Source organism: Schistocerca serialis, chromosome 1 (genome assembly GCF_023864345.2).
Source record: "Schistocerca serialis cubense isolate TAMUIC-IGC-003099 chromosome 1, iqSchSeri2.2, whole genome shotgun sequence".
Taxonomy (NCBI): domain Eukaryota; kingdom Metazoa; phylum Arthropoda; class Insecta; order Orthoptera; family Acrididae; genus Schistocerca; species Schistocerca serialis.
The window spans coordinates 858435855-858457266 of NC_064638.1; the positions used below are offsets into that span (position 1 = coordinate 858435855).

The 21412-nt window shown below is 43.7% G+C and overlaps 1 pseudogene; it reads right to left on the reverse strand.

The window, feature by feature from the left end:
• Positions 1–20006: 20006 nt before the first annotated feature.
• LOC126429383 (5S ribosomal RNA) lies at positions 20007–20124 on the reverse strand (annotated as a pseudogene).
• Positions 20125–21412: the final 1288 nt, after the last annotated feature.

Genomic DNA, 21412 nt, shown 5'->3' on the forward strand with positions numbered 1-21412 from the left:
CGTCGTGTTGCGGCACTTCTGCGTGCTAACGGGGGCCTTTCACGATATAAGTCAGGTATACCAGTTTCTTTGGCTCTTCTTTGTATCTCGTCCTTAAGTACTGCGGAGCAGTGTATTCGTGCCCATTTAATTTCACGTCCTTATATTGAGTGTTATCTACCAGCCATTACACTCAGCGTTCGCCATCTCCTTGTCTGTTTTTTATATCGCAATTATTTTCTTATTTTGCGATCTTCTATGTGCAACTGTGCCGACCGCGAATGCACTCTCACAACTAACGATATTATCTAGAAGATAATTTATACCTACGGTGACTAATAATGGTCCTTGAAGTAAAACCGACACTAATTTCTCTTCTCGCTATCTCTTGCACAATTTGCTGAGATCGATGTGCTGAGTTCTGTTTGCTGACAGATGTTAATTTCAGCCATATACCTGAGCTAATGATCTGCAAGGGCATATTGTTTTTAGTAGGCTACAGGGCGGAAGTTGATAGAAGGAAGTGAATAAATGTGGCTTTAACCTGCTCTCCGCTACATAAAACATTGCATAAGTATTATCGCTCTTCACCAAGTAGATTTTATTTCTTATTCACTTCCTATTGGAATTAGTTTACGTGATCTATCTGACATTAGCCTCAAATGAATGAGTACCTTTCAGGAAGTAACAGTTTCGCAATACGTACAAGCTTTATTACACAACTAAAAACAGTAGGTACAGTGTTCGTTAACTTCTAGAATGCTAATTCACTTTTTGCGTGCCTCTACTACAAACATACGACCGCCGCTTGATTAACAGCTGTGAGAGAACGAAGGAAAGAAATACACTGGCTTGTTATTAATCCAGGTAAAGGTCTTTAAACAGCGAAACGGCTGTAGGAAACTTCGTAGTTTCGATCCTCAAACTCAGCAAGTTGCCCCTTCCTTAACGACCTCGACGCTAACGTAAATCACGAGGACTGCCACAGCGTCTTACTTTGCAGGATTCATTAAGCGCATTTGTAATCAACGCTGTCTGGCATTCACATTCCACATTTGTGGCTCCGGTAAGCCGATTACCCGTCGTTATGACGTGGAGTAAGTGAACAGTGAAGGAGCACAAGAATTTGCAGAAGGAAGTTTCTGGCACAGTCAGGTTGTAGGTTTTTTGCGACTGATTCCTCTGTGGGTAACAATAACCCGACGTGGATAATGGCTAGTGATATTCTGAACATTTTACCTAAGTGTTACTTTCGCCTTTAACTACCAACAGCACTCTCATCCCTGCCAGTACAACAATAAACTGCCACAAATCCGTTTAACATTGTTTTAAACGTATTAGGTGATACGAATTAAAATAGAAAATGCATACACAAACCGATGACTGATCTCTGTTGAAAAAGGAGTATGATCAATTCTCTTTTAGATTCCCTGTATGCTACAACGCTTCCTTGTTCACTCGACATTCAGTTAGGGAGCTGCATTTTCTATACTGCTTGAAGAAAGGATAAAGCATAAGACCAGACGACGGTTTCTTTTTTTCTGACAACCCTTGTGTTGCTTTACAGTACCATTCAGAATTTACTGGTAACACGACGAACGTCATGTTTAATACAATCTCAGCAGTTACTATCATGGAAAAGTAGTAACGGATTCGTTTCTGTCTCATAGTCCCAGCAATGTCTGTTCGTAATTTTCAACCTAAACGTCTCGATACTTTTCCTCAGATTAATGTTACATATTGAAATACACCGCCCAAAATAGCGAAAGTGAATTTTTTTTTGGAACCCCCCTCGTTTTCCCCATTCCGAAGTAGAGATTTTAAATTAGGCTAAATGGTGCCTACAAACTTTGCGACGTCACCTTCTAGCTCGGGATCACTTCAAACAACAAGGTGTTTTGCGAAAAAATTGCCAGAACTTAGGAATTTATGTAAATTGTAAGATGGATTAATGGTGTGACATTGGCACCAAATTTCACCATGCTTCTCTCCAACGCCACCGTGGGCGTCTTATGCGATAGGAATGTCGTCACCCCTCCCCCTGTACCCCCATCTCAGTCCTTCACTTGACGCCTCTGCGATGGAGTCCACAACGGCGACGCCCAGTGTTGAAGTCACGCGCATTTCGTATGAGTGGTGAAAGAAAATATATCAAACAAACTGCTACTCAGAATCGACACGAAAAGGCCTCAGAACGTGACAAGGGGCTTCTATCAAACCATCCTTTCCAATGGAGCGTTCGTTTACACACTTTTCGAACTGCGACGTGCAACAGAATGACGTTAGTGACAACCTTTGACACTCCTGACTCCCCGGACGATTCAACCCTTGCGTAATGGCATCGTGGGATGACGCCTTTGGAGAGCAGCGCGACAGTAATTTTTGCTCTGGTGTACTGGGTGGGATGGCCGTTGTGGCCGAACGGTTCTAGGCGCTTCAGTCTGGAGCCGCCTGACCTCTACGGTCGCAAGTTCGAATCCTGCCCCGGGCATGGGTGTGTGTGATGTCCTTAGGTTAGTTAGGTTTAAGTAGTTCTAAATTCTAGGGGAGTGGTGACCTCAGATGTTAAGTCCCATAGTGCTAAGAGCCATTTTAACCATTTTATACTGGGTGGAACCACCAGGGCCTATTCAAAACCATTCTATGGAATGTAAACATGATCCAAGGCAGCAAAGGTTGTTTATGTTTTTTCAGCCCTTCTGTTTCACGTCCACCTGTGGGCAGATCACGGAGGGTGTGACGCATGGGGGATTTCTGTCGAGCGCTCCTACCCTTGATCGCGCCACAAGAGGACTGATGATTGATTGATTGATTGATTGAGGATGGTATGGGACTACACGGCGAGGTCATCAGCCCAGCGATTCCAAAGTTACACATGGAAGAGGGTGGGTCCGCTAAAAGCGGAGAGGAGTCAAACCATAAAACGAGGAAGTTAAAACACACACACAGTAGAAGGTATAAAATGGTAGCGCTACTGCAAAAACTGGGAAAACAGAGGGATAAGAGAGCGGCCTTTGCAAATGGGAGTGGTCATGGGTCCCAGACCGAAAAAAAAATGAACAGAGGCCCCAACCACAACCACACTGCCCGTGCTCCAGGAGTAAGGCAAAACCTTATATCTGAAAATAAAAACCACTTTCATGAAGTAAACTGAGGACCAGATCAACCATCTGTGAACCACATACCAATAATAAATTTAAGGAATGTTGAAGATTGTACTTAGTACAAAGGTTAATAGGAGGGGACATTCCATCAATATATGGGACGCAATCACTCTGGCTCCACAGCCATATTGCGGTGTGGTTCGTTACACAAGAGGAAACAATGAAAGAGCCTGTTATGACCAATGCGTACACAGCATAAGACAGTGGACGCCTTCCGAGAGGAGAGGTAGGAAGAGCGCCAAACCGCAGCAGACTCCTTGATTGTGCGCAGTTTATGACTGTGAGCAGTTTTTGGGCAAAGAAAGATGTGACATAGATCCGCATATCTGTAGATGGAATCATGAAAGGGAATGAGGGGTAAGTATCTGCTTCTCTAGCCAAACGGTCAGGCAGTTCATTCTCTGGGATGCCCACATGACTTGGCACCTAGAGAAAGACAACTGAGTAGGCGGCACAGCCAAGGGCAGAGAGAAAGTAATGGATAGCAGAGACCAAAGGGTGCTCAGAGTAGCATCGGTCGATAGTCTGCAGGCTGTTCATTGACTCAGAACGAATTAAAACACTCTGGAGGGAAGCAAAAGAAACAAAATGGAGGGCTCTGTGACTGGATAGGAGTTCTGCTGTGAACGCAGTACAGGCTCCTGGCAATAAATGGTGTTCCTGTAAGTAGGCTGTATAGGTTTTTAATTTGGTAACGCCACGTAGCGCTCTGTATGAAAATCACTGGCTGTGCTGTGTGAAGTCTGTGGCTGGTTTTCATTGTTGTTTCCTATTGTAGTGTTGGGCAGTTGAATGTTAACAGCGCGTAGCGTTGCACAGTTGGAGGTGAGCCGCCAGCAGTGGTGGATGTGGGGAGAGAGATGGCGGAGTTTTGAGAGCGGATGATCTGGACGTGTGTCCATCAGAGACCGTAAATTTGTAAGACTGGATGTCATGAGCTGATGTATATTATGACTTTTGAACACTATTAAGGTAAGTACATTGTTTATTCTCTATCAAAATCTTTCATTTGCTAACTATGCCTATCAGTAATTAGTGCCTTCAGTAGTTTGAATCTTTTATTTAGCTGGCAGTAGTGGCGCTCGCTGTATTGCAATAGTTCGAGTAACGAAGATTTTTGTGAGGTAAGTGATTTGTGAAAGGTATAGTTTAATGTCAGTCAGGGCCATTCTTTTGTAGGGATTATTGAAAGTCAGATTGCGTTGCGCTAAAAATATTATGTGCCAGTTTAGTGATGATCAGAATAAGTAAAGAGAGAAATGTTTGAGTACGTTCAGTTTTGCTCAGCTGTTTGAAAATCAAATAATGTAAGAGGTTTATTAGCACGGTAATTCATTAATTTTTCTAAGGGGACGTTTCATTCCAAGCAAGAAGGAGATGTGACAGCACACCCCACCTTAACCATCGTCTCAGAACCACCAGTGTAGAATACGGTGGCACACTGGATGTCTGCAAGGATGGCACGTACAAGGCGCTGGAAAACCATAGGCGAGACAGAGACCTTGAGAACATGGAATGGGTTGGTCCTAATCCGTGGTCTAGGTGTGTGGGAGGAAATACACAGAGTGCATTCCAGTGAGTGAAGATAGAGATCCAGACAGAGGTAAGTGCCATGCATTCCATCTGGCAATCCCACACATGGGCAATTAGCAGGAGGGACACACCTCTCATTTGAAAATAGCACAGGGTACACGGGATGGTCAGGGAATTGGCGAATGGCATTTGCATAAGAAACTTGAACTTGGCTCCATCGTATTTCTAGAGAGGGAATCCCTGCTTCTGTGAGGAGACTGTCAAGGGCGCTAGTGCAAAGGGCACCAGTAGCCCACCATGGTGGGGTCATGAAATTTCAGAGTTGAAGGAGCTGTTGAGCCATAAACCTTACTATCATGATCTAGTCTTGACAACAGCAGAGCATGGTAGAGATGGAGAAGAGTGGCATGGTCTTCAACCCAAGATTTATGTGCCAGGAGGCGGAGAGCATTAAGCTTCAACATGTATGTCGTCTTTAGGTGGTGAATATAGCGCAGCCGCATCAGCCTTTTATCAAAAATAAGGCCCAAGAAACGGGACTGTGCTACAACATCTAGGAGCTGGTCGCCTAAATAAAGTTCTGGATCGAGTTGTACTGTGGGTCGATGACAATAATGCTTAACTTGTTTTGGAGGGAGAAAGCTGGAAGCTATGGGAGATGGCCCATGCAGATGCGTGTCAGATGGCGCCTCAAACAGTAGTCATTCCAGACTCAAACGTCACTGATCAACGTCATAGTTTTCCTACCACAAACTCAGGAGGATTTATGCACATCTCCCTGTGCAATGCAACCCACATGGAGTTGCCGGGTAGACGGCTGACTCACCTTAATTCACTCTCAGGGTATCTGAATACCAAGCTGGTGTCACACAAATGTATCTCATAATGGAAGTTTTGGTATCTTATTTATCTCACACACGGATCCTCTACTGAATGTTAGAACAAGCACTTCTAGTTCTTTTTATTGTCTCATAGTCAGATTGAGACTCACACTGTACTCACCACGTTGAAGTGCTTGTCCCTAATTCAAGCTCTGCAGACGGAAATCTTAATTATTTTCAACTTATATTTACACACGCAAGTATTTCATCTTAATACCGCCACACGCTAGTGTTTCGTCTTATAATTACAACACGTGGTTTCTTTGTCACTTCGGAAGAATCCTATGTTCTCCATAAATGTTTTACCTGCCTATCTTTATCCGAACAATTTACATGAGCCTCCCACCAAAAGTTTCTGAAAAGAGAAATTATTAGTTCACCTACTCTTAAATATTCCACATGCATACCATTTTCATTTAAATTTGTTTTTCTGGAGCGCTCATAGAGCACGTCTTCAAACCTCAGGAACCAGCAACAGAATGCTGAAACATGGCCGTTCATCTGGTCATCCCGCGCTTCCGCAGAAGTGGGGGAGGACCTTACCACCGTATTGGTCAGCCACATTCCAGGCCCTCTGGTGCTCTGGTATAGTTCCTCTCTTTAGTTCAGCCAAAGGTGACCAGAGAACTGTCTCAAAGATGATTATATAATCTACCATCACTATGTGTGGTCAGCAGACGATCAGCCATTCATTCAGTTCACAAACAGTACCAAACTGGATTCAGGGATCAGTTTTAAGGAAGTCCACATCTGAATAATTAAACATGCAAATTGCCCTTCTTTCCTACATTGGTATCCGGCTTCGGTGTATTACATAAAATGACGTTACTCTACAAAACACGCTGTTGTGACGAGAACAACAACGTATTTTGTCGTACATATTTTCTATGTCGGGCAGTACTGTACCCTTTCACAGTGAATAGATTTTCTCCAGATGTGTTACGCAGTTATCGTGTGAGTTCACGAGCAATGTGAAGCGGAATTCAATCGTGCGCCAAAGCAGTTCAGTTCAAAGAACTTCATTCCCGTAGAGCAAAGAGTTCATGTTGGTAAAGCAGACCAAAGTAACGTATGCCGTTCCCGCTGCATGACCTTGGTCTTTGGAGTCAGAGTTCCTTAAAGAAAAATGGACCAGTGTCTGCACCTAACGGCAAGTAACGACGGTAATGCAATTAACAACGCAAACCCTGCAGCGCGTCATCTGAACATCATACCCATATTGTAAACAGTTTTCCGACTACACTGGCTCAAGTAGCGAAAGTTAAATTATCACCACGCTGTATAATTGGTCGCATCTGTTGTAGTGTCCAAGAAGTCCGAGGGGTTTCCAGCGTTCGAATTTCGAGGACACTCTTCAACAGTTTGTCTAACAATCTGGTTTGGAAATCAGCAGGTGCAATCCACACTGGTAGTCATTCCCCATCTATGTAGTAAGTCACCGCATCTCCTTCGGTTAGTCCGGATCCTGTTGATTGTACTCCATGTTCTCTCTGGCAGATCAAGTTCCCATGGATGTCGTTGATCTGGGCAAAGCTATGGAGCTCTGCTAGAGTGTCGTTATATCATTCTTATGTCTAAGTGTTATGCATATTGAATGTATAGCCCATGAAGTTACTCCAGCTGTTGTGAGAGAGGAATGACTGCAGCACAGTCCGTTGATTCGGACAGCACATATGTACTCGTGAATTGGTAGCTGCTGGCTGTTGCACATTTTCTTAAATTCCCTGAGGAGATTGCTCTATCTTCTCAGATTAGGTGGTGCAATGTGGCTCAGTGTAGGTAGCCACAGTACTGGCGTGGACTTAATTGTACCGATAACAACCCGAAATGTCTGATTTAGTTGCGCATCTACCAACTTCGTGTGGCTGCTGTTTGTCCAGACAGGCTGCAGTATTCTGCCGCTGAGTAGACAAGGCCAACGGCAAGTGATCGTAAGGTCGAAGTTGCAGGACCCCATGTTTTATCACATAATTTTTGCATAATATTGTTTCTTGACCTTAATGTATCTGCGGTTCAGTGTTGCCAGGAAAGCGAATCTTTTTCAGGTGTGTTCTATTGATTCATATTCCGTCACCATTTTGCCAATTAAGGAGTCTGAAAAACTACCTGAAAAGCTTTTTCGCTAATACAGTTTCAATGCACAGCAGTACATACGTCAGGCATGAAATGCAGACCTTTTACAACTCTACCGTCTCTGTAAGTACAATTCACTGCCAGAAATTCACGTTATTCAATCTCTAAAGTGTCTTTTCTAAATAAACAATATTTACCATCAGCAAAAGACGCAAAATAAACTACATTTCCCTTGGTCTGCGACTACGAAAAGACGTCTGCACTCTTCACCAACACGAGCCACGTAAATCAACAATTCTCTCCCTGAAGATGATGGTGTGAACTATCGAAACGCGTAGTGGCGAAATAAACAAGAGACTAACGCAGAAACTGTTTTATTTGTGTTAATCAACAGTCGCAGCCCTCAAAGTGCCATACCTTATGGACGAAATATTCGTCCTCATCTGATCCTTCTTTCAATTTCGAGTCTGTATTACTCTCTTCAGGTATAACGAAAGTTTTAGTTTTTATGTATATATTCCTCAGTATACAACCATAGATTGAGTCATTGCCTTGTCCCTCAAGGATCATTCAGTAAACATTTTGTAGAAACTGGCTCTGAAGTTTTCTCAGAATAATCCATGAATCTCAAAGTGATAATTCATACTAATTTATCCAAGTTATTATTTAGTTGACAGCTTTAAAGCTGTCCGTTGAGCTTATTCACCCCCTAAAGCCAGTTATTTCCGTTACTTTATTAAAATTCAACGTTTTTACATGCTGCCGGTAATAATTTTAGGGAACCTTGTATTGCAAATTATGGAGTGAAGGCTGACATGCCTATAAAATTTGTGTCCTATCTTCATACTTTCTTGTGAAGAATAATAATTACTGCTCAGTGCAGTTTCGGGGTGCCATTTTCATCGCAGATATTTTTTATATTATTTCGCAAGTTACTTTTTGTACAACGTTTCCTCCAGTTTCAACTATTTCTGTTACTTATTTATCGCATGATGAAAACAAATGTAAGCACACAACAATTGTGGACAAATGTGCACAGTCACAATCTCGCACATTCTTACATCTCCGTATCTAGTTCCCTGTGCCGCTCGATCGCTGTATCCGATGCGCGGTGAATGTTCATTGTTGTTCCTTTGTACGTTCCAAGGGGGACATCAGCAACAATATGGTGGATTGACCTCAAGGAGGCACCACAGTCGTAACTGGCAAAACCACTCCATTTCCAGTCGTGCATCAAGTAACCACATCTGCCTTGGCTAGTCCGAATTCAGTTCATATTCTACCACAGATGTCTGGGGAGATAGAATCCTTGTATCCACCTGGATGGGTTTTCACGTAGATGTTTGCTGACTACTACTGATTGATTCCACTGGATTTTCCATCAATGGCTGACTCTGAAAGACGTCCCAACAAAGTTGTTGCTGTGTACTACTGTAGTTTCCTTTATTTGAAGCTTTCGTGATCTGCTAGTGCAATATCTCGAAGAATGGATAGCTTAGGGTTCTCCTGAATGCTGTTCCAGACCTCCAGGAGGGCTTCCGATTTTCTTGGAACTAGAGGTGGGATATTACGGAGAACAGGAAGCCATAGGGTATTGGTACTCCTAATACATCCCGTAATTATTCGCGCTGCCTGATTGAGTTGCACGTCTGTCTTCTTAGTGTGAGCACTGTTGATCCAGGTCGAACAGCAGTATTCAGCAACGGAGTATGATAGGGCTAAGGATGTGGATTTTAAAACATGCGGTACCGAACCAACAAGTTCTTTAAGAATGTCATTTCTCGTTTTTCCTTAAGCAGTTACGTTTGAAAGACGTTACCTGAAAGTTAAGAGTTCTATCTAGTTTTATTTCTCGGTATTCCTAGGTATCCTACCTTTGTGGTGCTAAGAAGGCAACACTGGTGATATGAACCGAACCGTCTACAAAGACTTCTCGGTCGAAGAACATACAAGAAGTCGGAAAGTCCCACAAGTTCGTACAATTATTTTCATTGGAACACCACCGCCGGCCGCTGTGACCTAGCGGTTCTAGGCGCTTTAATCTGGAACCGCGCGACCGCTACAGTGGCAGGTTCGAATCCTACCTCGGGCATGGATGTGTGTGATGTCCTTAGGTTAGTTAGGTTTAATTAGTTCTAAGTTCTAGGTGACTGATGACCTCAGATGTTAAGCCCCATAGTGCTCAGAGCCATTTGAACCATTTGGAACACCACCATTTCCCATCACTCCAACTTCATACCTCGAATTTTTTTTACATCACATGCAGCACTAATTCTGGGATGTCAATATTTCCTTTATGAATCTGTTTCTTGATTTAATTCTTGAACTATGCAAGAATTTAAAGATATCGTAAAATGCTTGCAAAATTCTCTCTGTGGTGTTAGATACTGCGCCATCTGCCGTCTTAACTAATGAACCAGAACGTCTACTCAACTTAAATTTCTGGTGTAAGGAGCCTGTTAAAAGGAGATGTCTATAAAGATGATGAGAATCATACAAAATCCAAGCTCTGTTCGACAGGCATCAACACATGTACTGCGTAACGTTACAAACTACCAGTATTTTACAGCTGTTCTGGTTCTGCTCGATTAATAAGCAACCTCTGTAGGTTACTAACTGTCAGTTCCCATCCTTCTATTTGAGAACAAAAAATTAAATCACAGGTGCAATTACCCATACATGGACGGACGTCACAGCAACTGAAAAGAATAAGGTAAGAACTGGGCAGGAGCAGCTTTATCGTCCGGAGGAGTGACTTTCCTTACTTTTATAAAATTGTGCCCAACATACAACAGCGACTCCTCATAGACATCGTACTGAGGCAGTAAAAGTTAATAATTCACACTAGCATGAAACACAAAAATTTATTGATTATTACTTTAGCAAAAGCATGTGATGGGGGCTTTCGTCTGACCAAAGTAAAGACACTCGAAAATATCCGTAAACTTCTGGTTTATGACGGTAATTACTTGCAGAATCCCTTGCATAAATTGATACAACATGGAGCTTCTGCTACACTTAATACACTTACACCTGGCTGCCTTAATCGGGAATATGGAGAAAAATAAAGGAACATTTCCATTCTATTGGTGAAAGAAAACAGTGAATTACTTTCTCTCGATCTCCGGTTAAATATTGGACGCAAACGTAACCAGTGCTGAATATTGAGCTCAGCATAATCGTCACTCTGCTACGTCGTTCATCTGAAAACCTAATCAATCAAACTGCCAGTAGATACGCGCTAAGCCGTAAGAAAAGGAAATCAGTATCACCTTACCTCGGATCGCTGAGCAGAATCCATAGAGAGAAGCGACACGTGCTTGTTCAAATGAGAACAAAACACACAGCTTACTGTCTCAAAACTGATATTGCAGCATCTCTCAACACAAATACCAATATCATGCACTCCTCTTCAACTGCAACAGAATTACCAAACCACAGCCTTTCAAATGCAAACAACTTCCAACCGGCTCAGGAGCGGCACACCTTGCTCGCACCAACTCACGATAACATGTATGGTTCAAATGGCTCTGAGCACTATGGGACTTAACATCTATGGTCATCAGTCCCCTAGAACTTAGAACTACTTAAACCTAACTAACCTAAGGACAGCACACAACACCCAGCCATCACGAGGCAGAGAAAATCCCTGACCCCGCCGGGAATCGAACCCGAGAACCCGGGCGTTGGAAGCGAGAACGCTACCGCACGACCACGAGATGCGGGCGCGATAACATGTAGTTCACGCGCAAAATTGCTGAGCTCCAACTCACAATCACCTGCCCTGTACTACACGGCAAGCGCACGTAGGACTGCGCACAACTCTCAACAACAGGCTCACTGACTGAGTAAAAGTGCTTCCTCGCAAGTGACTCTTTATAACTGCCAAACTGCAACTGCCTCCTCCAAATACAACGCGCTCATGTGTCGGTGCAATGCCTTTGTCGTTCACTGGCTGAAATACTCACTCCAAAGGTCGCCAGTGAAACCTACATACTTCCCATATGGTAGAGGGATATCGAAATAGATAAGCGAGCAATCGATGCGCACGAGACCGTAATCGAAATGAATGTTGGCTGAATCAATATACACTTTTCACTGTTCAGTTTTCTTGATTCTCTGACGGTAGAGCCCTTAGAGATTAATCTCAAAACACTGCCGCACAGGCAGATCATTACTACCTACAAGTTGGTATCTAGCTCCTACTGGAATCAAAGTATCGGTGACGAGAATTTCGTCACTCCTCCCCCACACCTTCCCACAGTACGACTTAAAACGGCCATTTTCGAGGTCGATAGGGCTCACATAACTCTTCTTAGGAATCCTGTGTAAGGAGGAAATGTTCTCATTTCACCTTCAGCATATAGCTCAAATGTTCAAATGTGTGTGAAATCTTATGGGACTTAACTGCTAAGGTCATCAGTCCCCAAGCTTACACACTATTTAACCTAAATTATCCTAAGGACAAACACACACACCCATGCCCGAGGCAGGACTCGAACCTCCGCCGCGACCATCAGCATAAAGCAACTATCTATGAAGAGCCTGAAGCAGCGCACAGAAAGAGCTGATCCTTTTACACATCTAGTATCCTATGAAACGTGTAAAACACGGGACCTAGTCGTTCTGGACGGTAAGTATTGATGCAGAACATAAGCTTCGGCACTGGATGACTGTTTCGGATTTTTGTGTGGTGCGATGGCCTAGAGTGGGGTTCATCAGCCTCGTAATACCCACTAACTAGCTGGCTGAATAAGTAAGCAGCGATATCGACACGCGAACTCGTCGACGTTGCGTGCGAGTGAAACACTTGCATGAGGCATCGCATTTCCCGAGCAACGGAGAGTTTTCATGTCTCACAAACACAAAAACACGGAAGTGTATGGCCAGTCTCCCGCACATACGGCCACAATGTTCTTTAACTAAGTTTCAGGTAATACTTACCTTTATTAGATTGTTTTGTATGCAGGTTTTAACGCGGTGGGATATTACTTCCATTTCGGAATGTAGTGTGTTCAATAAGTTAATTAATTAGCTTGTGAAGGTGACTAATAGCTCCACATTAAAAATATGAAATAAAGCTGCTACAAGAAGCGTGCGTGTGTGTGTGTGCGTTTGTGTGTGCATGTGTTTATGTGTGTGCTTTGATTTGTGTGCTGCGGGGACATAGGAGCGTTTTGAATTTGTTTGTAGCGATCCGAGGTATTCGATACGAGTTAAATCCAGAAATGCAATAAGCCTTCACGAATCGAAGATTACTACGAAAATGATTAATGATTAACTCTCAGTCATCAAAAAATATTTGAACATCGTGTACAACTATATATCAATGGCACAAAAGAGAAAAATAAAATAAAAATCACACAAAAATGTGATGAATGGGTCAAAGTGTTCATTAACGTTAATGAAAAGTTCTCGTTACGTAAGCCATGCAAATTAGAGCTCTGGTTATCACTAACTGCAGCCACCTTCCTCTTCGTATTTCATTTTCTGGAGTTTTTAATTTTTATTTCAAGTGTTTTATTCGCTCATTACATTGCCTCAGTCTCTTAACGAAACTGCTGCTTTTATTCCTGCTGAACTCCTCAGTTCAAAGCAACTTTTTCAACAATGTGGCTGTCGTGAAGAATGAAAACTTAAATAAAATATTTGTTGAAATAACCCCACCTAAGAGATCAGGGTAACACGCCATCCGCATCTTAATTCAGATTAATAATGTACTTGATAGTCAAGACAGCGTGTACGTACGTGGAGGTACTTGCGCAGAAATAAACCAAGCGGAACAATGGCACAAGATGGGTGGCAGGGACAGCAAACTAACTACTATAATTTATTGGGACGCTGTAACATGTCAGAGAAATAAATGCCTGAAAAATTGCTGTTGAGTAGTGGCTCAGTAACGTACGAAGCAGGGCAGGAACGGAAAACAGAAGAAAGGAAGAGAACGGCCGCTGGTCGTATAACCGGTTCGTGCAGTCGATATGAAAGCGGCACGGAGATGTAACATTAAAGAGGAATAGTTCGGATCCCAGATACCTGGCATCTGACACACAGCTGTGTTGAACGAACTCCAAGAACTGTTTTTCACACACAGCTCTGGAGAAATATTACAACCACCCAAGTGCTTCTCTCATCTTATCTACGCATAAAAAAGGCTAATATTAGCCAGAAAATGTGGCGCTGTGGCCCGCAAAGGAAAGAGTACAGTCCGCGGAAAGTAAACCAGCGGCATATATTACCCGTCGTTGCCTTTTCTCTGTACACTCGGAATGAGTAAACTGAAAAAGCTGTCGAAGGAAATGTGGGCAGTGTCGGGAGGCGGCAGTGGTTGTTGCGTCACTCGGGGCACAAACAGCCTCGGCATAGCACTCTCTCATGGCGTCCCCGGAGGAGCAGCCAGAATCGCGCAAACGCGTGGGCGCGTCCGGGGAGACATCTTGCGGGCGGCGCGCGCACTAAGCGGCTCCCCTCCAATGAAGACTTATCGCGATACAGTGGTGGTAGCGCGGCGCGGCGTATTGATTTTGCTAAACATTTACACCGCATAGCGGCCGCCACAACACGCGCCCCGGGCTGCCGCGCCGACAACAGGTGCCCCCTCCCCTCCCCTCCCCTTCCCAACCCTACCCGCAGGGCGGGCTGCGCCAGCGCTCGGTGCCAAGAATTTTGTACTCCCCTGAGGCCGGACACGGTGTTGCAGGAGCGAAAGGTTGCCCAACTCTATAAGGGCAGGCACCCCGATCCTGCCATCAGATATCTCTGCTGGGAGTCACACTCTCTAGCAGGGAACGGGGAAACAGTCCGATTCTTGGGTATCCTTTACTTCATTTTCCGGTAGATTTTCTACCTTTCCTCTTACAGCAGTTGGTATTGTCAATTGCGAACTGGAAATTGAATTATTCGTCGTAGGTTCACATTTTCCAAGTTTCTCGCGAAGACGTTCTTGTGTTAAACGTTTTGTTTCAAACTTGGGTTTTTCTCGGCGAATAAAATGGTTCAAATAATTTAAGAGAAAGTTGCCGGGTGACATTTTCGCCAACCTTCTTTATTTCTAGAGGTCCACACATTGTCATTCTCAAGCCAGAAATACGACGCGTAAGCGCTGCACAAGGAATAGCGTTTGAAGCCGTACTTCAAGCTGCACATATCCACAGTATATGCATGTACAGATGAAGAAAAAGGAACTTGTGAGTAGATTCTCACTATACGACGAATAATCGACAAATCGCGAGAGTTCTCTGTTCTTGCCTTCATCTGCTTCCTTGATTACAGGAAAGCCTTTGACATTATTGCCTGGGAAAATTATGGCAGGTACTTGCAGAGTTCGATGTTCCACCACGCTTGACAGCACGTATCGTATAAGATGTCTACAAAATAATCACATCGCGGCTGTGAATACAAGTGCTAGCACCTCTGATTTCTTCACTGTATCAATATGTGCCAGACAGGGGTGTGTTCCGGTCACCCAACTGTACAATATCTATGCAGAATGCGTCACTAGTAATGTTCTTGACGGTTGGACTGAAGACATTTAAATTGATCCAAGAACTATTAAGAACCTCCGATTTGCTGATCACACAGTGCTTTTAGCCACTTGCAAACGTGAACTTTCTGAGTTACTAACAAAATTAAGGGACGTTAGTTTATCATATGGACTGGACCTCAATCTTAGCAAGTCCAGACTCATGATAACTGATCGAGGAGCACAGGTTCAACTCACAGGTCCATTAAGGGAACTGCAAATCGTGCATTCTTTCATTTATCTTGAGTCAACCATCTGCGACATGGGAAGCTGTGAAGATCACCAAGGTCTGGAGGAACAGACCCAAAGGTCTAGCTTGCCGAAATTCTTGCGTTTTCCGTGCTCTTTTATGACTGCGAAGCTTGAACCCTTAAGGCCAGAGACGAGCAGTGTATTGATGAATCGAGTTCTGGTGCTGGTGAAGGATGCTGCGCGAAAAAAAAAAAAAAAAAAAAAAAAAGATGGACCGAAAGAAGGACAAATATGTCCATTATTATTTAACTCAGCATCTCCAGGAGCCCATATTCTCCAGTTCGTTGGCCATATAGTGAGAAGATATGGAGAGAATGTTGAGAAAATAATCGTGGAAGGGAAATCGAGTGCAAGAGCCGACGGGAATAATAACTAGCGGATAGATAGATCATCTGGTCTCTCTGTTCAGTAGGCTCTAGGACTAGCTGCTAACCGTCTGGGATGAAGACGCTTGATTCAGGCGAACACGCCGCATGGCTATGAGCACAACGAGTTATGAAGGACACGTAAACACCGTAAACAACAGCGCAACCACACAACAAAAGATGCCAAACCTTAGAAGTCGTCGACAGTTAATATTAATAACCATTGGGTGAGGGAGCGTTAACTCTGTCCCTCCCTTGTTTGATCAGGGAGAGAGTACGATTCCAAGCATAATTTAAGCGAAAATTTCATCTATATATACAGGGTCACTAGCTAATTTGATCTCAACTGCTCCGCGCGGGATTAGCCGAGCGGCCTTGGGCGCTGCAGTCATGGCCTGTGCGGCTGGTCCCGGCGGAGGTTCTAGTCCTCCCTCGGGCATGGGTGTGTGTGTGTTTATCCTTGGGATAATTTAGGTTAAGTAGTGTGTAAGCTTAGGGACTGATGACCTTAGCAGTTAAGTCCCATATGATTTCACACACATTTGAACATCTGAACATCTCAACTGCTTTCTTAATAACACCAACCCAATTACTAGAAGTGCAAGGCAGAGTCTCTGTGTTCTTATATTCTACAGTACGATCTGTGCCAAGACGATGTTCTGCCGTAGCAGATTTGGTCTGCTGTTGGTAAGCGTGTGTGACACAACTGAGTGAACCTCCACGGTCCTGATGGTGTGACCTATATATGACCTACCACAACTGCAAGAAATACGATAGACGACCGCGTTATGAAAACCACTATCATCCTTGAAAGATCCTAAAAGGGACCTAATCTTAGACTGGTCGTATTCTTTGGAAATATGATGCGACATGAGTTTTTAACACCATCTAAGAATAAGCCCCCTTTTAAGATATGTAAAGAATGATATTCATTTGTGTGAGGCGGGCATGTGTCGTATTCCTTTCAGTCGTGGTATATCATACAGGACTGTGGAGGACCGACGTACTGAGCACAAACGCCACACACGCTTACAACAGCTGAGTAAATGTGCTATGGCAGAACTTTGTATTTTCCCCCATCATACTACAGAATATAACAACACTGAGATTCTGGCATGCACTTCCAGCTATTGGAATGATGATATTATGGAAGCAGTTGAGATTAAATTAGGGAGTGTCCATTTAAATAGAGATGGAACCTTTTGCTTAAATTCCACTTGCAGTCCTACTCCCTCTACCTTCGTAAAACAATTCAAGAACAGAGTTAATGCTACCTCGTCCATTGGTTATTAATATTCTCTTTCGATAAATTCTGACTTTGGTCGTCTTTGGTTGTGTGGTGTTGCTATTGTTTACGGTGTATCTCTTATCTTCCAGCCTACGCTCTGCATTCAGAGGTTTTAAATTTCCTTGTACACCGCTCTCTCGTTCCATGAGGCGCTTGAAAATAACATGGCGTGCACATGCTAAAATATCGGCGGCTATAGAAGACGTCAACCAGCTGCATTCCCGTAAATTGTTAGCACATTCTCAGTTCTCTTGCCGCTTCGTATTAGAATAAAATCTCAAGCTTCCGACGACGACTTCCGTTTTCTTCACGAGCAGCAATTTACTGTATATCTGTGGTTGCTGCTGCTGGTGTGTCGGTCTCGTATAGCCCGAAGACGCCCTGTGTTTAGTCGGCGTGCATAAACATTACGTCATGCTGCTGTAGATTGCGTCGTCTATGCTGGGGGCACCAAGTCTATCGCAGAGACGTCAACAATTCAGTGATCTTTTCCGTATTTTCTTAGTGTACAGAGCCCTCTTATACGCACCATTAAAATTATAGCCGCTGTTACCATTGAAACTGCTCTCACTTCTACATACTGGCATTCTGTTCTTTATAGAGGCTGTACAAACTGACATGTGTGAAACAGTGTGAAAAAGCTTCAACCAGGGCAGCGGCTATAGTGTTAGTAGTGGGTGGAAGCGAAGTCTCGACACTAAAAAGATACTAAGGGCTTTCAAAAAGTTTTGCACAGTCGTCTCTAATTTTTTTTTACTTTTTGCAGGAGGAGAAGGATTTTTTTTGTGAACATGCTTGAAATATTTAGCTACAAGCTGGTATACAAAAAGTATTTTCTTTTGTTTACAGATGAGCCATAATGGACTGTGAAGTAGATGTCAGCTTGCGACAACGGTCGGTGATGGAGTTACTGCCGGCTGCTGTGGCCGAGCGGTTCTAGGCGCTTCAGTCCGTAACCGCGCTGCTGCTACGGTCGCAGGTTCGAATCCTGCCTCGGGCATGGATGTGTGTGATGTCCTTAGGTTGGTTAGGTGTAAGTAGTTCTAGGTCTAGAGGACTGATGACCTCAGATGTTAAGTCCCATAGCTCTCAGAGCTCCATTTGGTTGAGTTCCTCTTGAAGATCGGCGATGACTCCGCCACATCGATTCACAAGAAGTTGCTCCCTGTTTATGGGGAGGACACAGTGAATCGCACCAGTATCCAGCGGTTGTTGCAAAGGTTTAAAGAAGGTGATTTCTCTCTACTGGACAATCCACGATGGGGTAGACCATCGACGGCAGTGAGTGATGTGAATAAGGAGACCATTGAGCAAATCATCCAATTTGACAGATGCGTGACGACACGAAAGCATGCTGAAATGACTCGTTTGTCATTGGGCAGTGTGGTATCACTGGTACAGTTACTAGGGTACAGAAAAATCTGTGCATGTTGGGTGCCTAGGTTACCGACAAGAGAAATTAAAACAATGAGGAAGAATGTGTGCTAGGGTCTCATGAAGACCTTTACTGAAGAGTGGAAACAGTATTTTGACGGCGTCATTACCCTGTATGAAACATGGTTGTTTTTGTCCGAAACTGAGAGCAAAACCCAATCCAAGGAGTGGCGTCATCCGGGTTCCCCTCCAAAAAAGAAACCAAGACTTTCGCGAATAACAGGCCGAAAGGGGGACCAGTGTGGTGTCATTTTCACTGACTTTTTCGAACGTGGCTCCACAATTAACCGGGACCGTTACTGTTTGTCATTGGACAAGCTGCGACGTGCCATCAAGACCCACAGACCACACCTTCAGGGTCAGCTCGTCAGACTACACCATGACAATGCCAAACCCTATACAGCCCTTATGACGCAGGAAAAAATCAGAAAAATGGGTTGGAAAATTTTTCGTCGTCCTCCTTACAGTCCGGACATGGGTCCGTCTGATTTTTACCTCTTTGGTCGTCTGAAGGCCTACCTGCGCGGTAAAACATTTGATAATGAGAAAGACCTTATTTCCTCCGTCAAGTGACGGTGTAAAAGTCAATCCCCAGGATTTTACCAAAGTGCATTTACATCATGGTAAGAAAGTTGGGCCAGATGCGTCACAGTTGATGGAGGCTGCATTGAGTAGGCTCAATGTATAGCTAGTTGTTCCAAGTCTGTTCCCAAAAAATTTCATTCTCCTCCTGCAAAAAACAAAAAAAAATAGAGAAGACTGTGCAAAACTTTTTGAACGCCCTTTGTACAAAGAAGTTCACCGAATTCTTGGCATTCTTATGGGATACGTGGTGCTGCCAGCACTGACATTGGTCACAGTCTACGGCAACATGACGTAATGATATTGTGTGCCGACCTGTAGGCTGTGAAAGGCCACTGTGGCAGCAACCACAATTCTCAGTTACTCATGACGAAGACGAAGAGGTGCTACTCGAAAACTTGATGTTTTACCCTAAGTCTGAAAGAGAAGTAAAGTGATACATACGTTATTGTAGAAGAGTCGCACGGCATCTGAAACGTTGAATAAAATGGATCGAATGCCCTGCAAATATCTTTGCAAGAGAATGAAATATTTTCTGCAGGCAGTGCTACACAGCTCTTTCATGATTCTGAACAGATATAACAAGCCACTAAAATCTGTTCCGTTAATGGTATTTATTATTTCGATCTGGGATAATAAGCAGATGGAGACATATTATCAACATAACATAGGAAGCAGGTTCGTTGGCAGCAGAATTATACACAGAATATGGGAGTCCACTGTGTCAAAAAACACTCCGTCATCAGGCCACAAGTGGCCCATTGGGACCATCCGACCGCCGTGTCATCATCAGATGAGGATGAGGATAGGAGGTGCGTGTGGTCAGCACACCACTCTCCCGGTCGTTATGATGGTTTTCTTTGACTCGAGCCGCTACTATTCGGCCGAGTAGCTCCTCATTTGGCATCACGAGGCTGAGTGCACCCAGTAAAATGGCAACAGCACATGGCGGCCCGCATGGTCACCCAGCCAAGTGCTGGCCATTCCCGACAGCGCTTAACTTCGGTGATCTGACGGGAACCAGTGTATCCACTGCGGCAAGGCCGTTGGCATCCACTGTGTCAACTTCATGATGTCAACATACTGAACTACACAGGCTGTAAACAGTAGCTGTTCATAGAGTACAGCAGTGGTGTAGAGGAAATCGAGACGAACAGTTTGATATAAGGTTCAAAATGGTTCAAATGGCTCTGAGCACTATGGGACTCAACTGCTGAGGTCATTAGTCCCCTAGAACTTAGAACTAGTTAAACCTAACTAACCGAAGGACATCACAAACATCCATGCCCGAGGCAGGATTCGAACCTGCGACCGTAGCGGTCTTGCGGTTCCAGACTGCAGCGCCTTTAACCGCACGGCCACTTCGGCCGGCTTGATATAAGGCACATGAGATCTATCAAGCCGGGAACCAACTCAAACTGGCCTGAAAAAAGACCACCTAAGCTACAGTGCATGCTCGCCGCTCTTTACATTAGAGTTCCGTAGCTCCAACGGTAAAAACGGAACCCTTATAGGATCACTTGTTTGTCCATTCGTGTGTGTGTGTGTGTGTGTGTGTGTGTGTGTGTGTGTATGTGTGTGTGTGTGTGTGTGTGTGTGGTGGGGGTGTCGGACAATTCAAAATCCTTTTTCTCAGGAACAGATGCTGAGATGTATGTCTCATATTAAGCTCTAAGTTTCTTTGGTGTCGTAAAAAAAAGTGAAACATTTAAGTCAGTGCAATCAGAAGATGCGTCCATTTATGCCATATATTTTGCTATTCGAAATCATACATTTCTGAACTTATAGGGTTCTTTCCGGTGACCTAGAGAAATGTAATTTGGAAAGAAGTAAGGCTTTACACTGCAATGAAAGGAAAAAAATCCGAAAGTGTTTAATTTGTAATTGTATCGCACGAAAAAGGTTTTTTTATCATTTGTTATCAGACAGTCTGTCTGTCCATTCATTTGCTAAGACCCCTGTTTCACAGGAGGGCGTAAACGTATGAAGTAAAAATTTATGTCGCATGCTATGGTCTACAGTCTCTTGGCGAGAGAGTAACCGTCAGCTTCTATGTCAGAGCAAGCCAAAGATACTGCCATTTACGTCATATATTTTGATATTCGCAAACTCAGTCATCAAAAACTACTGGGTACCTCTCGTTGACCTAGACTCAAGAACTTTGGCAGGAAGCAAGGATTCACAGCAAAACCAACGGAAAAATCCGAACGTTGTTAATTATTAATATTACGACACGAAAAAAATTGTTATTTGATATCATACTAGTTGTCCATCATTCCGTTAAGACCTCTCTTTCTTAGGAAAGGATAGACAAATTTAGTTGAAGTTTATATCATAGC